This window comes from Vombatus ursinus, unplaced genomic scaffold (assembly GCF_900497805.2).
Source record: "Vombatus ursinus unplaced genomic scaffold, bare-nosed wombat genome assembly UNPS02010639.1, whole genome shotgun sequence".
In the NCBI taxonomy this organism is placed as follows: Eukaryota; Metazoa; Chordata; class Mammalia; order Diprotodontia; family Vombatidae; genus Vombatus; species Vombatus ursinus.
In genome coordinates, this window is record NW_020950417.1 from 537,626 (window position 1) to 559,641 (window position 22,016).

Sequence of the window (22,016 nt, forward strand, 5' to 3'; positions counted from 1 at the left end):
GAAATGCTCAAAGATATTTCCTTTCATTTTGGAAGAATCCTCCTTCCAGATTGCCAAGAAATTTATGCCATTTGACTCTTTGAGGGCCCTTCCTCAGTCATGTATGTATTGCTGGGTGAATCAGGAATACCATAGACCTGGTACTATTGGGCCAATTAACTCAGTGGGCCCTTCCCACCTTCGTAGACTCCTTTCTCTACTCCCATCTCTATCCCTTCCCCCCTGTTGCTCTCATACTCGGAAGGTCACACTGCATGTATTTGCCAGTGAGTTAAACAATGAGTTCCATTGTCAGTGATTTTGACTTGGGTGTGAGACAGCATGAATCTAGATTTTCTGGGTATCATCAACAGCCCTGGGTATTATGCTTGGCAGCTGGGCTCTAGATGAAGGAACTGGCTAGTAATGAACACAGCCCCTTTTTATAACAGGAAAACCTCTTCTTGTTCTGGTGCCGAAATTGGCACAATTGTTCATACCACCGTGTAACAAATAGATTTCCGTTTCTTCCGTCCTTGTTGACATCTCATCATTTACCTCTTAGTTGCTGGTTATTCTCATCTTTTAGCACTGGCCTCCCTCCCTACTTCCTCCCATTCTGATTGGCATTTAAATGGTACAGAATCTCTGATTGGGTCTTCTAAACCTTGAACTAACTGCTTGACAACCCCAGTTCTTGTGCTCGTTGAGACAGGTCTGCCAACCAGCAAATTTGTCTATTACTTTGTCTGCCTACGGGGTCAGGAGTCCTGTGGTGCCTGTTGGATTTACACTTGATAATATCTTGGCCACTGGCTATTTTCCAGGTTTCTACCATCTCTTCATTGTCTTAGCAAATAGATAATCCCAGATCATTGCTTCATCAAACCTGGCTACTTCAATTCTTTAAAAAATGATTAACTCTTCAGTTTGAATGAAGTCATCAGGGAATGGGTTTCCACCTGGCTCTGCCACTTACCACCTGTATGACCCCAGGCAAGTCACTTAATCTCCATAGGATTGTTTCCTCATCTGTGAAAACAAAGGGATTGGGATAATTCAGTTTTATTTTATTTTTGACTCTGTATCTTCTCCTTCCCTTCCCCCCTTCCCCCACCCATTGAAGAAGCAAGAAAATAGGGGGATTGGGCTAGCTGGCCTTTTATGCCATTTTCTGGCTCTAAGTCTATGATCCTAAGAAGAAATGGCTGCTTGATCTTATAGCTGGAAACTTGCCAAAGCTTTGCTTCCATTTGCTGGGAACTCCTTGTCAAGTAGCATTGTATTATCCCATGTGCCTCATAGTTGAAGAGACTCTCTGGACTTTCTTTTCCTTTGAATGGCATACCTGGAGTCTTTGCAGTGGGAGGGGAATAGATCGTTTTTCTCCTTAGATCCACTCTGTGTTCATTAAATAAGTTATGAATACAAAGCTTTTTTGGGGGGGGGGTCTAGCAGTATGGAGCTCAAACCCTCCCCCACCTTTTTGTTCAGATGTTTAAGCCACACCAACAGCTGTGTGTTAAAGTCATAAGCCACCATATTAAAGCTATCTAATTACACTTCCTGTTCCTACCAGTCACTGCCCCAGTAAAGGCCTGATTGTATCCATGGCAGCAAAGGCATCTTATCTGTTTTCCCTTGGGTGTCCGTGGCTACTAGAATTCCCCTCACTCCTTGATCCAATGTACAGAGGATGAAATAAACCCTCTGGAAAACCATGTTCATCAGAACCACAGAAAAGCCTTTTATTAGTAACAACTAAGTCACGGTAGGTTGGTCCAGTGGAAAGAATGCTGCATTTGGAGTCAAAAGTGTGTGGTTCAAACCCCAGCTCTGCCGTTTCCCACGGATGAGACCACAGGCAAATTACAGCCTCTTTTGACCTCATTTTTCTCATCTGTATAATAAGGGGGCTATTCTAATGTCTACCCTACTCTCCATTGTCCCTTCCAGATCTAAATCTATGACGTGGAATGTTTCTTACTAATACATTGGCAGGATACTGTTTTCTGGGTTACTCAGTAGATCGCCTGACTCCTCTATGCCTCGGACCAGATTATGGCCAGGAACAGAGATTTGCCTTCCCTCCGTAATGTCAAGGTCCTTGATCGCTGGAATTTACTTGGAAACTAAAAGATGGGAAGGGAGTAGCATCATTGCCTCCTTCACTAATGTCATCCTGTGGCTTTGAGGAGACTCTACTAAGCTGGCTATTCTATTGTCTATGTGAACATTAAATGCAAAACCGTATCCTCGTATTATTTTGTGTAACAGATAATTCCTAAGAGAATTCTTAAGAACTTTGGGATTGACAAGTTTGGAAAAGAAAGCTATACAATTAGATAATAGTGCACAAGAGAAAGACCTCAGCGAACACGATCAGTACAGTGTAGCGCAATGGGAGGTCTCCTGGATGAGGAGTAAAAGGACCTGAGTTCTAATCCTTGCTCTTCCGAGGTCACTTTAATTCCTCATCTGTAAAATAATGTGGTTGGCTAGATGTTCTCTTAGGTCCCTTCCAGATTTATATCCATGATTTTGTGATCCTATATAGTGTAAGGTCCAGAATGAGGGAGATGGTCCTACTTGAACCTCACCCTGGTCAGACCACATACCTGTAGTGTTATATTCTCCGGGTACTATGTTTTTGGAAGGATAATGGCAAGCTGGAATTTGTCCAGTAGAAGATGACCAGCATGACCATACCAAATGAACATTGGTTGAAGGAACTGGGGGTGTGTATGTAGCCTGGAAAGAGAGAAAACTTTGAGTAAGGTGGGACAAAATTGCCATCTTCAGATATTTGAAATATCCTCCTGTGGACTGGGCATTTGATTGATTCTGTTTGATCCTGGAGAGCAAAATAAGAATCTTTAACATTTGAGTTTCAGGGGCAACAGATAAACTGTCAGCTGTTACCCAAAAGTAGAATGAGCTGCTTCAGGAGGGGGATGGGTGACCCTAGACTAGAGGTCTTCAACCAAAGACTGAATGACCACTTGTTGGAAATGCGGTGAAAGGGCTTCTAGTTCAGAAGTGGTTTGGAGTACATGGCCCACAAGGTCCCTCCTTGTAATTATAGTGGTTTAAAAAAACCCATGAGTTCCCCATTGTTGGAAGTCTTGAAGCAGTGGCTGGATGACCATTTCTCAGGGATGTTGTAGTTAGGATCCATGGTGAAAAAATCTCTTGAATCCGGCCGTTTCCATTTACCACCACCGCAGAAATAAGATCTCATTACCACCACCTGGATTATTGCTGTGAGCTCCTAAATGGTTTTCCTGTTTCCAATCCATTCTTCCTATGGCTTCCATGTTCATCTTCCTAATGACCACATCTAATCACATTGCCCTTCTGCCTCAAATCCCTTCAGTGGTTCTCAGCCTTCTACCAAATAGAGGTCAGATTCCTTCGCCTGGCATTGGAGATTAGTTTTGCCTTTGCTTTCCGGTTTGGTCTCACACTACTCCTCTGTGTCCTGTGTATCAGCCAAACCGGTCCACTCACATTTGCCCAATTCATGGCTCACATTCTCCCGATTCTGTTCCTTTACTTACCTTATCCTTTGCGTCTTGTAAGCCCCACCTCCTTCCCATGTTAACAGATTGAAATCTTGCCAATCATACAAATGAGATAATAAGGGAAGTATTTTGCAAGCACCATATAGATGCTAGCTGTGATAATGGGGGGCCTAGCTCAAATCTACCTCCTCCACAAAACCTCCCCTCATTTTTCCACTTAGACAAGTTCTTTGTCCAGTTTCAGACTTCACAGCCTCTTATACACTTAATGTGTATTATATTTAGCAAGCACTTATCTCCCTGCCCGAGTGTGCACTCAAGGAGTGCAGAGTGCATCGGTTCAATGCAGTTCAACAAACGTTTTTAAGTGCTAACTCAGTGTGACCAGAGCAGCACATGAATTCAGGTCTTTCTAGATCCTATCCAATACACCTGTCCCACCTCTTATTTTATGGATAGGAAACCAAGGCACCCATCAGGCATGTCACTTGTTAGATGTTACAAGCTTACAAGGGCCAGGTTTACCCAGAGTAAGTTGAGACATCTTGTGGTGGGGAAGGAGGGTGAGTGAGCTGAAGGAGACTGTGTTTTTACTTTTCTTTGAATCCCTTTCATCAATCAATGTGCTTGGCATGTAATAAGCACTTAATTAATGGATATTGATTGTTTGAAATAAGGAGATAGAGTCTCTCTTGGGGGGAGGCAGTAGGGTGACGTTAGTTAAAATTCTCTCTCTGGTACTTGTCTCTGTACCTGTGTGACCTTGGGCAAGTTCAGCTTTCTGATCTGTAGAATGAAGGGTCTGACCCAGAAAGTACCAACGATGTGCAAGAGGCCCTGATATTTTAGAATACCTGGGTTCAAGTCATGCCTCTAAAACTTGACTCTGGATACTGACCATGTGACTCTGGGTAAGTCACTTAATCTCACAGTGGCCCCAGGCCACTCTCTGAGGCTGTGTAAGGGCTGATCAGCATTGATAGAAGAAGATTCATCATCTGATGTTCCCTCTGCCAATAAAAACTACAGGTTTGATGGGGAGGGGACTCTGTGAGGTGGGAGTGAGGAAGGAGTGTATACCAGAATGGGGCGGGGGGAAGCCTGTGCCGAGGCATAGAGATCTTTAAGAGGCCTTGATAGAGAGAGGTCCAGGAGCAGGGTGGTCAGAATAGCAGATTGGGGGTAGGTGAAAACAGGGAGGCATTGAAAATAGGCTTCGCTTTTTGAAAGTCTGGCAATGAAAGGGAGGAGAGCAAAAGTTAGAGGGAATGGCAAAGTTAAATGAAGGTTTTAGTTTTTAAGGAGGAAGAAAAACTGGATTATGTGGGAAGCTAAGAAGGAGCCAGTTGTCCAACTGAAGCAAAGGGGAGGACCCGGTGAAGATGCAAAGGGACTGTGCAGTATGAAGGAGGGGAGATGAGGGAGTTCACAATGAAGGGCTTTGATTTTTCATTTTATTCATTTATTATTTATTTTAAACATTCTTTTCTTTTTAAATTAATTTAAATTAAATTTCCCCCACCTACCAAGAAGGCAAACAATATGATATGCCTTATTTTTCTCAGGAAACCAGAAGGAAATCCCTAAAGTCAATGGGCAGTTAATGTTTGTTGAAGTTGAAGGGTGTATGTCCTTATTAAGACAAACAATGTGGATGGGCTTGATGATAAGGTAGTGGAAAGAACACTGAATTTGGAGCTAGGGGACCTGGATTTGAATCCCGGCTCAAACACTTACTACCTTTCTGACCTCAGGAAAGTCATATCACCTCAGTTGCCTCCTCTGTAAAGTGGGGGTATTGAACTAGAGAATCTTGAAAGACCTTTCTAGCTCTCAGTCCTATGACTGTGTGAGCCACTCATTATTACCTCTGGCTGGTATTTTAAAACCTTCATAACTTGGCCCCAACCTACAATTCCAGCCTTTTTACTTTTGTCTGGTTTGCTGTACGCATGTATATTGCTATATGCACGCCACTGTCCAGTCAACTTGGCTTTCTTGACATTTCTCACATAGGATGCTCCATTCATCTCCTGTCTTCTTTGCACCGGCTGTTCCCTAAGCTTGGAATGTACCCCCACCTCACCTTGGCCTCTTAGAATAATCCCTCGTTTCCTTCCATTCTTGATCCATCCCCCTCAACCCTCAGTGACTCACCTGTCACCCCACTCCCATATAGAGTTTATATTCTGTATGTACTTTATATATAGGCAGGCTGTCTCCCCCAGTAAAGGAATATAAATTCCTTCTTGTTGCTGCTGCTGCTGCTGCTGTTATCAACATTTTCCATTTTGTAGATTTCACTGAAAATGACTCCCTTTGAATCAGGGATGTTGGAAGACTGAGCTGTCAGTGTGGGCACTGCATCCTGGTAGGAGCCTGCAGAGATGGTCTGAGATGGCATTGTTGTTCCGAGATAATTTCAGTTAATAGCCTTCTTCTTCTACATGGCCCCCTCCCTCTCCCACTCGTTGTGGCTGTCAAATGGACCATTGTTTTCCTGATGTGATTTAGCAGCACCCTATCCAATTTGTAGCTGCCAACCTGGGGGGAATGGCAAAATAGAAGTCGATACCAAAAAGAAAATAAATAAATGATGATACAAAGGACTGTCACCTATGTGATATCCATTCCCTAATGATTTGCAGTAGGGTGTGACTGCATGGTACAATAGATGGAAAACAGTACTTGGAGCCCTGCCAGGCCTGAATTTGAATTCTGCCACAAACACCTCCCCACCCCCAAGTGACTTTAAATAGCCTAGAGAAGGAAAAAAAAAATGCCAGATTTAGAAGGGAAGATCTTAGTGATTTGGATTTGTATGTTTTTTTTTCAATGCCAAGTTCATTGCTGCTGGTAGATTTATTGTTTTGTCTAAATTTGTGATTTCATTAGAGTAGGGAACTACCAGTTTTAAAATTCAGTCTAGCAAGTCATACAGAGAACTCATCATTACTATATAGTCTTTCTTTGTTTTTGTTATATCACCTTACATTCTGAATACATTCCTCCCCTTCCCCTTATGCACCTATCACTTAATTACTATGTGCCAGGAAGGGTGCTAAGTCTAAGGATAAAAAACAAAGCAATGGCAGTCCCTGCCCTTAAGGAAATATATATATATATGTATATATGTGTGTATATATATATGTATATGTATATGTATGTATGTATGTATATATAAAATGTCATATACAAATATGTATGTGTGTATATATACACATTTATGTTGTTAAATATTTCCCAATTACATGTAAACATTTTTAACATTCATTTTTGAAAATTCTAAATTCCCTCCCTCGCTCCCAAACTTTCCAAACCACTTGAGAAGGCAAGCAATACAATATGTCGATATACATGTGAAGTCATATAAAACATTTCCATATTAGACATGTTGCAAAAGAAACACACACAAAGAAAAATAAAGAAAATAAAAATGTGCACTTCAATCTGCACTCGGACTCATAAGTCCTCCCCCTGGAGGTGGGTAACAGTTTTTGTCACAGGTCCTTTGGAATTGTCTTTTTGATCGTCATTTTGATCAAAGCCGCCAAGTCTTTCACGGTTGATCATCCTTGAACTATTGAGGTTACTGTGCGTACAATGTTCTCCTGGTTCTGAAGGAGCTGACATTTTAAAAGAGAGGACAGCATGTACATAAATGGGTACATACAAAATCATTAGATCATAGGAATGGAGCTGGAAGGAACCTTAGAGGTCATCAGATCCAACGCTTGTATTTTACAATGAGGAAACTGAGGCTGGGAGGGGTTAAGTGATTGTTTAAACAGCTATTAAATACCTGAAACAGGTTTCAATCCCATGTCTCCCTGACTCTAAATCCAGTTCTCTAGGCACTACACAAAGAAAAAAGAAAGAATAAGGGAAAAACTCAGGTCATTTAAACTATCACATCAGCTGTCTGATAGCATATGTAACCCAACCTATAGCTTAGAACTATGGTGTCAAACTCAAAGAGAAATTGGGACCACTAAACCATACATATGGATCCCTCCAGGTCACAGGTTGACTTAGAAAATCACACAATAACATTATCTATGTTGTAGCGTATTTTTATTTATTTTGCTAAATATTTCCCTACTACGTCTTAATATGATTTGGCATGAGTCATGACAGAGGCTCATAGGCTGCCTATTTGATATGAGGAACCAAGAGATTATAGGACTTGCCTGGCTCTTTATGCCTCTTAAACCATGGTCAAAGTACAAAGCTTTCCCTCTTCCTATGAGGTTAGAGAATAATAATGCTGATAAATAAGAAACAGGGATATGATGCTCCCAAACAGAACTTTCCTGACAATAACCTTGAATTAAAGGTACAGCATTGTTATCCCCAGTTTACCAATGAGGAAACCAAGTCTTGGAGTGTCCAATAATGGGCAGCTAGGAAGTGCAAGAAAAAGTGTCCAAAACACACATTTGGGTTTTTGTTTGTTTTGTTTGTTTTTGCTTCCAAAAGACTGGTTTGCAGAGCATGAGCTTTCTGAGAGAGTTTAGAAAACTGGAGGGTGTGGGGTGCAGTCAGGCAGACCTCTGCTGGGAGCAACCAGTGAGAGGTTAATATGGAGCCTTCAGCTCCTGGTTCTTGTGCAGCTTTCTCATATTCTGCTTTCGGTAAAATCTATGGGGAAAAGGGATAGAGCTCTGAAAGTGCATCTGCTTAGAAGGAAATGTGTGTGGGAATGAACATCTCATCCAATTCCTTTGTTCCATGTGCTGGTTAGATCAATATCCCCTCTGTACAGAGACCTTTTTATAGCCTCCATCTTCATTCCCTTGAGTAAATTAGGAAAAGTGATCTGTCCTAGGAAAGTATTTTAAAGAGGATTTCCACATAGGCTAGTTCAGGATTCTATAACAAGAAGCACAACCCCTCCTATTTAGATGGTAATATAAGGTTTACAGAGCACTTTCCTCCTCAAATCTTCTGAGGTAAGTAGTATAAGTATTAATATTCCCATTTTACAGATGAGGAAACAGAGGTAGGTAATGCAAGTATTAACATTCTTATTTTACAGATGGGGATCAGAAAAATTATGTCCAGAATCACATTAATTAAGCATTAATTAATCAATAAGCATTTTTAAAAAACCCACTTGCTGTGTACAGATGCCATGGGCTAGATGGTGAGGAGAAACAAAGTTTAGTTAAGAGGTTCCCTGTTCTCTGGAAAATTACAACCTAGTAGAGGGAGATAAGGCCTAAATACTGGAAGGCAGATCTTCCTGAACAGTGTGATAGCCACGATACAAAGAAAAGCTATCTCTCTATCTCTCTATCTATCTATCTGTCTGTCTGTCTGTCTGTCTGTCTGACTATCTGTAATAGAATGTGTGTGGAATGATATATATGGTATATAATACAGTGTGTGTATATATATATATACACATACATATATGTGGTATAAATATTTGGTATGTGTATATGCATACATACACCATATATGTATATATTTTGCTCTACCTCCCTAATGAAATCATCATGGAATACATATGCTATGGTATAGTGTGTATGTGTGTATACATACCATGTATATATACCATACAACATATAGGTGGTATATATGCATGTGTACACATACACACACATCACATACATGCATGCCATATATGTATTATACCATACACATACATGCCACATATGTATTATATCAAGATACGTGTGTTGTATATATGTACATGTGTGTATGAACATGTATACACACACCCTCATACCATACCTACTCTACCCTACCATACCCTTACCCAACCATACCATACATATTCCATGACAACTGCCTTAGAGAGGTAGAAAGCAAAATGTTTAGTGACGTGGGTTTTTTTTTTTGAGGTAGAGGGGCAGAGATTAAGGGTCAGGATATGTAACAACAGCAAGTATTTATTAAGAGCTTACTTGGTGCCAGGCCTTGTGCTGGGTACAGCATGAACTCCAGATCCTGAGCTCTTTTAGCCACAACACATGGCCTCTCCTGTATCCTTCTAGTCTTAGGGAGCAAGGGATGCCAAGGTCTCAGCGCCGGCATCTTTCTTCTTTCTTCTCCTCGGATGGAGTTTGCATTCTCTGTAAGATCGAGAACCAATAGGAAATCAGCGTCCTGTGAAATGTGTAACGTAGCAGAAAACTTTGACCACCTCTAGGCTGGCTCGAAATGGTGCAATGCTTTTTGAGAAGGGAGAATGACCTTCACAGAGGGTTCACATCTGGTCTCTGTTACTACCTACCTGTGTGAGTGACTTTGGGCAAGTCATTTAGTCTCTGAACCTGAGTTTCCTCCTCAGTAAAATGAGGGGCTTAGATTGAATGGTCTCTGAAGCCCCTTCGAGCTCCAGATCCATGTTTCCGAACCATCTTCTCCCTCCCCCCCAGCTCCTAATGACACTCCTCAAAAAAAAATTAACTTGTATTTTTCTTATGGTTTTATATGTGCTGTCAAAATCCTGAGTTAGATGGTACAACTAAGAATCTAGTTTAGCCAAAGGATCACAGGCACAAAGAGGAGGGATATGGAATAAGATGGTAAAAAGTGTGGGTGCTTGTGCAGCAGGGTTCAGGGTCATCAGGAAAAGAGCAAAAGTTTGGCATTGGGGTGAAGAAGCAAGAGTGTTTATAAGCTCTTTATTCTCTACACAGATCATTCTAGACCCTTATGTTCAACAAGCATTTTTATTACTATGTGCCAGGCACTATGACAAGGGCTGGAGCTACAAAGAAAGACAAAAACAGTGCCTGCCCTCAAGGAGCTTGCATTCTAATGGAGGAGACAACATGTAAATAAAAAGGCTTAGATGAGATACATATAAGTAGATGGAAGGTAACCTTAAAGATGAATGCTTTAGCAGTTGTGGGAACTGGAAAAGGAAAGCCTTCAAGGTGGAGGGGGGAAGGGAGAGTATTTTAGGATTGATGGTACAGCCAAGGGAAATGGAGTGTTGTGTGTGTAAGGAACTGAAAGAAGTCCAGTACAGAATGGTAGAAAGCCCTCACTTTTTTTTTTAAGGGGAAGATTTTTCAGTGGAAGACTGGAAAGGTGGGAAGAATCCAGGTTGTAAAGAGCTTAACTGCCAAACGAAGGACTTTCTATTCAATCCTAGACAAAGTAGGGAACTATTGGAATGGATTCTTCTCTATGTGATTCTTGCCATATCCATGTAGATGCTCTCCTTGTGGATACTTCCTGGTGGATGAGTTGACTTTCTTTGGCCCGCTCCAGACTTCAGTATCCTCAGTATGCCTCAGTGCTACGCTTGTTTTATGCCTGGGTAAATGCAGATGTCATGTTCATCTTCCCTCTGCTTCTCTAAGACCTCAGAGGGAATTAGACTTTGGATGGCTCTGCCTTGCTCATTATTTCAGTCAAACTGTCTTCATTTACCAACAGCCACCCTACTGGGTTTGCAGGAGAGGTGAAAAGGGGGTTAAGGGGATGGAGCATCTCAGTGGCCATCCTATAAAACTGGCCCATTCTGTTTTGTTCACTGGTTTGCATGTTCACCCACTGTGAGCTCGCCTCTGCTGGACAGGTGCTTCCCCTGCCTAGCCTGTTCCATCACTGCTGGCAGAAATGATTCTAACTTTGCAATGCAAGACAACTGCTGGGCATTTCTGTGATTGCCACCATGGACAAATGTATTATTGTCTTCCTAGATATTTGATGGCTCCAAACATCTTAATAAATTTAAGAAATGTGGCCTTGAGCCTCATGTTTTTCTGTTGACCTTATTTTCCTAACTGAAGTGAGGCAGTAGAGGAACGTATGTCTGAAAAAGGACTCTTCCCTCCTATCTTCCTTCCCTCTCATTTTCTTCTCTCTCTCTCTCTCTCTCCCCTTCTCTCCTTCTTCTGTAGCTCTCTTCTTTCTTCTATCCCTCTCTCTGTCTCCCTTCTTCCTTACCCCTCCCTCTGTCTTTCTCCTTCCTTCTCTTTCTTTCACCATCTCTTTATAGGCAAAAACCTATACTTTCTCTTATGCAAAGTGTCTGCTTTTCCTTTCTCCTAGGGTGGAGTAAGATTACCTTCAGGAAAGGGACTACCCCTTCAATACCAGCCAGAACACAAGTGAACCACCCCCTTCCCGCCTTGTCACTCATATGTCAAGCTGCTTGCTGCTGAGAGGGGAAAGCTTGCCCTCCTGGGAACTGAATCTCTGTTGAATGTGGCTGGCAGGCAGTATTCCAGTTTCCATGGTTACTAAGTAGGATAGGTTGGTATTAGGGCTGACCATGAAAAGCTGATGTGGAAGACAATAGCTGTACCATGAACCCTTCTTTGGTTTTCTTTTAACCCTTTCCTTCAAGTGCTTTGGAAGCACTTGTTTGCTCAGATGCATCAGGAATTGCTTTTGTGGGCTCCCCCCCTACAACGTGTCCTCATTGTCTCTCCCTGGCTATATTCTGTTGGGCTATTAGCCTAGATCAGGTGAGATAGCCAGAAGGGGTCACTAGAGAGTAGCAAAAAGGCAACTTTTTTCCTTCTATTTTTGCTCGTCTCTGATTCTTTTACTGATTTCTATCCCAGGATTCTGTAATGGAGAGAAATCACACTCCAATTACACAGTTGGGGTTTGGTATTTAGAAACCCCTTTTTCAGGACCAGAAGAATGCCTTGACTGATGTGACCTAGTTGTGGACAGGTAGTAATTCCTTTAGCTGAGGGCTGTGTCGGGGTTTTAAAAAAAAAAAAAGCTTTAAAAATTTATATTTCAACCCATATCATGAGCATACCTCAAGCAAGATCAGGGGCTTTGTTCTAGAAATGAAACCTGGGAATCCCTATTTCTGTGTTTGTGGGCTCTTTTTTGAACCCTGTATGACCCTGGTCCAGGCATCCAGCTTTGTCCCTCAGTTTCTCCAATGATTATGATGGGTATGAGTGTGAAGAATGGATTAGGATGGGCAAAATGCTTTTAGGAAAAGGGATAGACTCAATAGAGGGTATCTTATACCTTCATGAAATTATTATCTTCAGTGGCAATGATAATAAATTATTCCCGTCTCTGAGCCATTTCTGGAAAAAATTGATTAAAAGGGCTGAGTGCTGCTTCAGGAATTGCTTTTTGCCCAAGACTCAGATGGAATATACTTAGAAAATGGTTACCTAACAGGATCAGCTTTTTCCTTTAATCCTGATGGAACACATTCCACTTGAGAGAGACATTTCCTAGAGAAAAAGGGAAGAAAGCTTCATTTGAGTCTCAGCAGTGACCTGTTTATCTTTTGTATGCTTCTAAGTGGAAGCTCATGCTAGAGGAGCAGAGACTAATTCTATGTCATTTTCTTGGGTAGGTTATTTTTGTTTTTATGTTCAGACATTTTAGGATTCATTCACCTCCTCAGAGAGAGCTACCAGCAAAATATTGCAGAAGGGGAGTGGTTTTTCATAGCAGAAATTTTTGGCTAACTGTTTCACTGGCTTCCTAAGCAAGGTCAATAATGAGCTGCCCAGTCAAGGATGTTTAGGTGTCCAATACGGTTCCTTTACCCCCAGCTCTCTTCAGTCTTCCCATATCATCTTTAAGCCATTAGCAAGTATAGAGAAAGGATAAGGGCCATAGGAAGCTGACAAATGTGCTGTATTTCTGCTTGTGTGACTGATCTCTAGGCAGCATAGGAGTGTGCGTGTTTTGTTTTGTGCAGGAAGGGGTTTTTGCTTAATAGAAGAAAGAACGGTTAGGGCAAACACGTTTGGAATCCTACTCATTCTTCCAGGCTTAGCTCAGGTGCTCCCCTTCTCTGTGAAGGCTCCCCTGACCATATCATCCCACAGTGTATTGATTTTGCCTTTTATATATTACATATCACATATACTGCTTCATATTATGTCTTCTTTCTAAGCATCTTTGTCCCATTTCTCCAACTAGATATAAATTCTGAGATATAAACTCCTAGCTTTACAGTGGAAAGAGTATTCAGGTTAAGGGATTTGAATTTAAATCCTGGCTCTGCCATTGTATGACCTGGGAGACCTTGGGCCTCATCTCACTTGTACCAGGTAGGGGTGGGGTTGGACTAAAGGATCTCTAAGGTCCTTTTTTAGCCCTAGTTTTACATCCTAGGACCATGTTTTATAATTCTTAATATCCTTCATGATGCTATGTCCATCCACAGTCAAGGATCAAAAACATTTTTTATTGGTTAGTTGATTTCTGAGGTTGCTTTTTGGACAGGCTACATGCATTAGTGGAAAGCTCTAGTCAGAATATCTGGGCTCAGATGTTCACTAGCTATGTTACTCTGGGAAACTCACTTAATAGATCTGAGCTTCAGGCTTTCCATCTTAGTACAATCAATACCACTCTTGCTTCTGGAAATGGTGTGCAAATTTATGGATCAACTCACCATTCTTGTGACTCCCCAGAGGAGACTCTCTGGATCATTTCTCCCCTACATGTATTGTTTCTTCTTATTAGAATGTAAGCTCCCTAAGAGTAGAGGGACTATTTCACTTTTATATTATTATTCCTATTGCTTAGAATAGTGCTTGGCACGAGGGAAATATTCCATAATTTTGTTTTTATTCTTTCACAAAGTGGGAAAATAATTTTTCCTGACATTGCAGAGCCATGTAAGGACCTCTAGAAATGTGAGCTGCCACTAAGATTGGACTTCTGAAGGGCCTCTGGCTAAACGACTTTTAGGGGTAGCTGTTACTTGAGGAAATTCAGACTCTGGCATAGAAAGCAGTGGGTGAATGGGGTGTGTGAAAAAACCTGGCCAGGTGTATGGGAACTTGTGTTGACTGTGGTACAATGGAAAGAGCATTGGGTCTAGAGTCAGAGGGCCTGGGTGCAAATCCCATTTCTATACTTGCTACCCATCTGACACTTACCTCCCTTGCCCTCAGTTTCTCTCTCTTTAAAATGAGGGGGTTGGATTTGTGGCTTCTGAGGTACTTTCCAGCTCTGAATATATGATTCTATGACCTAAGGAGAAGACTAGTAATAATAAATATCACTTGTATAGTGTTTTAAGGTTTTTAGAGCATTTTATAGATTATCTTATTTTTTATCTTCTACAATGCTGGGAGGTAAACACTATTGTTATCCCCATTTTGAGGATCGGAAAACTGAATGTAGACAGAGGTTAAGTTACTTACCCACGGTCACATGGTTAATAAGTGCTTGAGGGCAAATTTGAACTCAGGACTTTTTTTTTTTTAAGGACTTTCTAACTAGAGATCTGATACTCTATCTAGCTCTGCCTAGATCCCGAACCTGAGCCTGTGTAAACATCATGACTTTATAACAATCATTGTAGGACCGCTTCATATAGCTGCCCTCATTGAGGAATCATGAGAGTGAGGGTGGAATAGAACTCCAGTAATCTTCTAGACCAGCCCTATCATTCTTCTGCCTTATTTGGAGCAGCTAGGGGATACAGTGGATAGAAGACTAGGTCTGGCATCAGGAAGACCTGATGCCATCTTGATTTTTGTCTTGCCACTGGATTTCAGTGACTCTAGAAGACAGTGAGGCTGACAGCTTTGCACGGCTCTGCCTCACTTAAATCTAGTTTATGTACTGGTCAAGACATCAATCATTATATCATTGGTCCTCTTCAAAAACAAAGGATGAACAGCAACAATTCAAATCTATCCTCAGATAATTACAACCTATATGACCTTGGGCAAATCATTTAATGTATTTGCCTCGGTTTCCTAATTTGTAAAATGGGGATAATAATAGTACCCTCCTCCCAAGGAGTGTTGTAAGGATCAAATGAGATAATATTTGGAGAGTGCCTATAGTAGATACTACATATGTGCTGCAATGTATTAGTATTACCATGATTGCTACCAACATCACCACCACTATAGATGATTGACATGTTATGAGTGCCTGACTGAAGCTTTTGAAGCTGTAGAAGATCTGTGATTTCACTGGAGCTCATTCACCCCTTGTCATCCTGTGGGATTCTTAGCCGTGTCCTCTCATGGAGGACCTACCCATTGTGCCAAAAGCCTTCCTTTAGTTCTTTTTGTAATTGGGGGTACCAGAGTAGCACTCAGGCTGGTCATCCATTTATTATCCTTTGCATTACACCATCTACTATTGTGATAACTTCTTTCCTTAATAATTTCCCTTCTTGTACATTTTTGTTGTTGTTTAGTCATTTCAATCACGTCCAACTCTTTGTGACCCCATTTGGGGTTTTCTTGACAAATATATTGGAGTTGTTTGTCATTTCCTTCTCCAGCTCATTCTACAGATAAGGAAACTGAGGCCAACAGGGTTAAGTGACTTGCCCAGGGTCACACACCTATTAAGTGTCTGAGGCCAGATTTGAACTTGGGGAGATGAATCTTCCTGACTCCAGGCTTTGCGTTCTATGCGCTATAGCGCCACCTAGCTGTACCTTCTTGTAAATAAGTGTCATCCTACTTATATGCTATTTTCTCCATGTGTGTCTCCCTTGCTCTCAGGGTTACCCATAGCTTTGATTCCTCAGAGATTGTAGTGTTCCCGTGATTAGCAACCAGACAGCACGACCAGGAGAATAATTGTATTAAAAATATGTGCGGGGGAAAAAAAAATACGTGCGGCTACTTGGTGCCCGTGTTTAGTTAGGGATCGTCAAAAGCGCTGTTCCAATTCCCAAATAGGCCTGGAATTTTTTCTTTAGTTTGTAATGAGCCCATCTTCTTGGGCTCCTTCTCTCCAACTCATAGGCCTAGCCCAGGACATTCCACCTACATGAGACATATTAGCTCCTCCCATATGACAAGTCATCTCTTGGCCCAAACCCTCCCCCTCTTATTCTCACCCCTATCTGAGTCTTGACTCTCGTAGACCTACTGTGTTCTATCTCATCTACTTTGTTTTCTGGAATTTCTTTTTCTTCCCCCCACCCCATTTGTTTAGTTCTCCCTTTAGTTGTTTCTATGCTATATGTTCCTTGCACACGAAATGCTCAAAGATATTTCCTTTCATTTTGGATAATTCAAAATAAATTAATTTTAAAAAATAATAAGCTCACTAGCCTAAGGGGAAAGAAAAAAAAAGAATTTAACTTTTGATTGAAATTTTTCTTAACTGTACCACAAACCCTGCTCCATAGCACTCTGAGCTCTCCTTTGCACCTTATACTCCTCCCTTACCTTGGGGACAGCTGTTAGAGTTTAGTAAACCCCCTTGGGAACAGCTAGGAGGCTCAGTGGACAGACCTCAGGAAGACCTGAGTTCCAGTCCGGCCTCAGACACGTACTAACTGTGTGACCCTGGGCAAGTCACTTAACCCTGTTTGCCTCAATTTCCTCATCTGTAAAATGAGCTGGAGAAGGAAATGGTAAACCACTCTGGAATCTTTCGCAAGGAACCCAGATATGGGGTCAGGAAGCTACAAACACACTGAGCAACAACCCCATACTAGAGCCAAACTGCTCTGAGTTCTTAATTCTGCTTTGTGTAATTTTGGTGCCTGTTGCCTCCCTGGGACTCCTGGACACCATCAGCAGTCCTAGTTCTTCAGTGAGTGAGGCTGGGGTCTCCTATGCCCACAGTGAAGGGGTTGGATTAGCCCATCTCTGAGGACGGTCACTTTTCCCTACTCCCCCCCCCCCAGTTTCCTCATCTTTAAAATGAGGGTTGGACTAGATGACTAGAAATCTCTAGAGTTCTGCTACCTTTCCAGCCATGAGCTCTTTTACTTTCCACTTTTAGTCACTGGCTTCCTGATTTACAGGTTGTATTCTAGATGCTAGAGTTCCAGCCACCAGATAAATGAGTTCCTGTTGAATATCCTATTTCAATGTATGTGTTAGGATTGGCTATACCTAGGGTAGGGGCAATGGGTGCTATTATTTAGAGAGCATTGGTGGCACATGGTACTCCAGCAGATAGAAACAGCTGAGCTCAGCACCTAGTAAGCAAGAAAAACAAAAGCTTCCTTCCCCCACAGCAGCCTCACGGCGTACCATGGTCTCTGCCTCTAATTTATGGGACCTTGTGTCCTGAGGATTGAGGTAGACATCCCTACTCTCCTCCCCAGTGCTTTTCTGACTGGGAGTTTCATTTTAGAGGGCTTGCCCCTTTGCGTTTAGGAGGTAGGGTAGAAAGTGTATCGAATTTGGAGTTGAAGGATCTGGGTTCAGGTCCACAAATACTTACTCTCTATGTAACTTTGGGCAAGCTTCTTAACTGTAGACATGTTTTCTCATCTGAAAAAAGAGGGGGTTAGACTCTGGCCTCTAAGTTCCCTTCTAGCTCTAAATCTGTGATCCTGTTTTGTAGTGATTGCCCCAGGAGCCAGAACTAATAGTTATAGCTCCAGGAGCCACTTAAAATTAATCAGCAGGTATTTAAGCACCTACTATGTGCCAAACACTGTGTTGTGCACCAGGGATGCAAGTGTAAAGAATGGAACAATCTCTGATAACAAGTTTAGATTCTAATGCTGAAGAGACTTCCAGATCACATGAACAAGATGGAGAATTATACATTTTCAGCCTCTCAAATACCTCCTAGATAGGAATTATGTACACGAGATAAAAGCAATTTCAGCTGTCTCCACCAGGCTAAGACACCAGGAATGCTAAAAAAGTAAAAAACATGATGAATTAAAAACAGAAAGAGCTAATCCATAGTACCCCCTGCCCCATGACCCACAATAATCTGGCAGGACTATACATACCTGTTCTTGAGCTTGTAACTGAACTCTTCCCTTCTTCCATTATAGCAGAAAACTAAAAGGCAGAACCTGCTGTCTGGTCAGCAGCCAGACAGTACCCTGTCCTGCAATAGTCATCAGCTAGAAAATTGAGGAATAGAGAGAACTGGGGTAGCTTGTGTGTGGAACATTTCACTAAGCTTGAGAGAAAGGGGCCAGTATCTAGCTGGGGCCAGTTCTCTGCCCTAAGAAATCACTTGGGGCATGGAGTGAAGCCAGTGAAATGTGAATTGTCCAGCAGAGATGGCTTTGATTTCCTGCCCCCAGAGAAACTGACATAAAAGGGAAAGTAGATAGAAAGTGAGCAATAGAGAAATATAAGGAGAATCATGGAGAAACAAGACTAAACCTCACAACACTTGGCCCACAGGTGAATTAGTGTTTTTATGGGACAGGATTACAAAGATCTCAGGATCTTTGCAAAGATCTTATGCATAGACAGATAGATTAGTAGAGAAAATATTAACAACAGAAGGGAACACGGCCTCCTGATCAGCTAAAGGTATCTAGCCAACTATGAATAAATATTGTAAGATAAAGGAAGATCAATCGGCACCTGATAAGACAGAAGACCCTATTGATTCCAAAAGAGCACAGAATCACAACAGAATGTTCCTGAATGGTTGAAAAGAAAAATAAGAATTGTGAAAGCAGAATTTATGGCATGTACAGCAGAAATAATTGGCAGAATGAGAAAAATTTGAATCCAGTATGCAAATCTCGCCAAAGAAACAAAACAGAGAATAATTGATTGGGAATGCAAATGCATGGAAGTGAAAGACAATCTGGAAGAGAAGAAAAGAGCAATAATGTTGAAAGAAAACATGATCTCCAGATAAGCAAAGCATAATGACCTTCAAGACAGGATGTATAGACACAACTTAAGGATTTTTATAAGTTTCCCAGAAAATCACTGCAAGTCAAAATACCTGAACACCCTAATGTAAGAAATAACACAAGAAAACTTCCCAGAACTTCTGAACACACACACACACACACACACACACACACAAAACACACACAACACACACAGACACACACACACAAAATGCTAATCAAATCCACAGGTTGCCTCCAGGATAAAACCCTATGCTTCAAACTCCCAGACACATAGACGTTAAATTGAACAATCCCCATGACAAACAACCATTTCTGCTGGTGAACAGGAAAAAGTCCTTCAAATATAAAGGAAATTCAAATAACACAAGACTATTCTGAACCCACAAGAAACCACAAGAGGAAATGTAATAATGTTCTCTGAAGACTAAAGGGCCTCAGGAAACAACCCAAGGTGACCTACTCTGCAGATCTGAAACTGATCATTTATGGGAAAAAAAGATATAGATGTTCAATAACAAAAAAGGCATTCCAGAGCATTCCTAGAAAGAAAGCTAGACCTGAACAAATCACTTGCTTTTCAAATGGCCCAGACAACAGAAATACAAGAAGGGTACATAAACACAGCAACCAAGGAAGGGACAACAAAATAACAACAGAGAGACCATTTAGAGATTTTTTTTTTACCTAAAAGTACACAAGGAGACAAGTAAAAGCAGAAGTCAGTTAGAAGTAATTGTGGAGAAATAAGACTAAACCTCCCAACACTCTGCCTAGAGGTAATGAGTGCTTTTGTGCGACCAAATTACAAAATGAGAGGACATATAAAAAGGGAGAGAAGAGGAAGAAGAGAGAGGGCAATGTGTGAGGCACCCTAATCACATCAAAGGTTAACAGCGAGGGGAAAGATAACGGCTGAGTCTCAGAAAGAAGAGATCCTAAGAAGAGAATGAGTAAGGAGGGGCTGAGGGTTGAAACAGAGGGAAAGAAAGGGGGGATTCTTTGTTTCGGTGGTGGAAAAGGGTACCACTGATGGATGTTCCCATGGGAGAAAAGAGATGTTCTTTAAAGGGAAATGGGGACTTTGCAATGGGTATAATCATCAGGTTTTTGTTACTGAGACAGTCCCCTTCATTCTGCTTCAGGTGAAGGGGAATCAGAACTCCTGGGGCAACTGACACCCAGAAAGTCAAGAGGACATGGGCCCGGAGAGGAGATTTCATGGCAGAGGGGGACTAAAAATAAATGACCACAGGGAGGGCAAAGGTGACTAATAAACTGCACAATTGGGGACATTGAGGAAAATTCCTACCGTAGGGCAATATCTTCTCTATCACCTACAGTAATAAAGAGTGAGGCACAATAGAAAAAGGGGATTATGGAACAAGATCTACAAAATATGTGGAAACTATTTAGAAAAGGGAAGCCAAACTAGGCACCTCAGAAGCTTTAACTCTATGAGGAATAGAGATTAAGGTTAAGCTGTTTAGTCATTTTCAGTTGAGTCTGACTCTTGTGACCTCGTTTGGGGTTTTCTTGGCAAAGATACGAGATTTGTCATTTCCTTCTCCAGCTCATTTTACAGATGAGAAAATTGAGGCAACAGGGTTAAGTGACTCGCCTAGGAACACACAGCTAGTACATGTCAGGCCAAATTTGAACTCGGGTCTTCCTGAATCCAGGCCTGTCACTCTATCCACTGCACCACCGAGCTGCCCTGGATATAATAATAGCTAGTATTTATAGAACTTTTAAGGATTGCAAAGCACATTACAAATATTTCATTTTATCCTCACAACTCTGGAAAGTAGGTGCTCTTGTGACCCCCTTTTTTTGGATGAGGAAACTGAGGCGAATAGAAGTAAAATTACTTGCCCAAGGTCACACAGCTAGTAAATTTTGAGGCTGGATTTGAACTCAAGTCTTCTTGACTCCAAGTTCAATGCTCTATCATCCACTGTGCCATCTCTAAAATGGACGGAAAGGGAAGATATGTGATGAGGAGAATGAGGGAATGCTTCTAATGGGAGAGATAAAAAAGTACAGATGAAAATATATACAGCATAAATATAAAGTTAATAAATATATACCTACATACATACACAAATTAGTTAACTACAAGAAAATTTGGGGGAAATAGCCCTAGCCATTAGGGAAATCCAGAAAGGCTTCTTGCAGATGATGTCTAAGCTGCATCTTAAGGGCTTCAGAAGTCAGGAGGAAATGCATTCCAGGCATGGAGGATGGACAGTGGAAAGGCTGGAGATGGACTGTTGTATGTGAGGAACAGAGACAAGTCCAGTTGAGATGAACTGCAGAAAGCAGAAAGGGCAGTCATGTCCAGTGGGACTATACAAGAGAAGAAATCAGAGATGAGACCAGAATGGTTCATGGCCATCATATTCCTACACCATTGCTGTTCTCAGGAAGACTTCCTGTTCTCCACCGTCCCATCAAGCTCCTTCCCTCTGCCTCCATCCCAACTCCATATTCCTTAAGCTAAGTGGCTGTTTCTGTCCCTGCACTGAATTTATCTCTTCACCCTTTCCTTTTAGCTCAGGAGCTACCCAACCGGGCAGTTGAGCAAACAACCTATTTTCACAGGCAGAGGACTCAGTTGGTCACAAGTAGAGGCCTTCTGAAGAGCTGATGCTAATCCTCTTGAATGCTTTTCATACCTCCATCGTGTCTCATCTGGTCCGGCTCCTTGCTGAACTGAATACAGCTCAGTTTCTACTGCACGGCAAGTTGCTGCCTGTCCCTGGTTATAGAGAACAGCAGAATTTATGCCCTTTTTGGGACACAGCAGCCACAGAAAGTGAACATTTGGAACTGAAAAGAAGGAATAGCTTCAGGCAGAAAGCTGGATTCAATAAAAAACCAGAAACTTTTAGGGCCATTGCTCCAGGAACCAAAGAGAAAACAGGTTATCTCCAGCTGAAGCTCCTCATGGGGCCTTGCTTATGGGATCCTTCTTAGCCAAAGGACTTGCACGA

General features: G+C 41.7%; 1 protein-coding gene across 2 annotated transcripts in view; it reads left to right on the forward strand.

The window, feature by feature from the left end:
* Positions 1-22,016, forward strand: part of BCAR3 (BCAR3, NSP family adaptor protein) — a 167,669-nt gene that overhangs the window by 68,829 nt on the left and 76,824 nt on the right. The window lies entirely within an intron of this gene.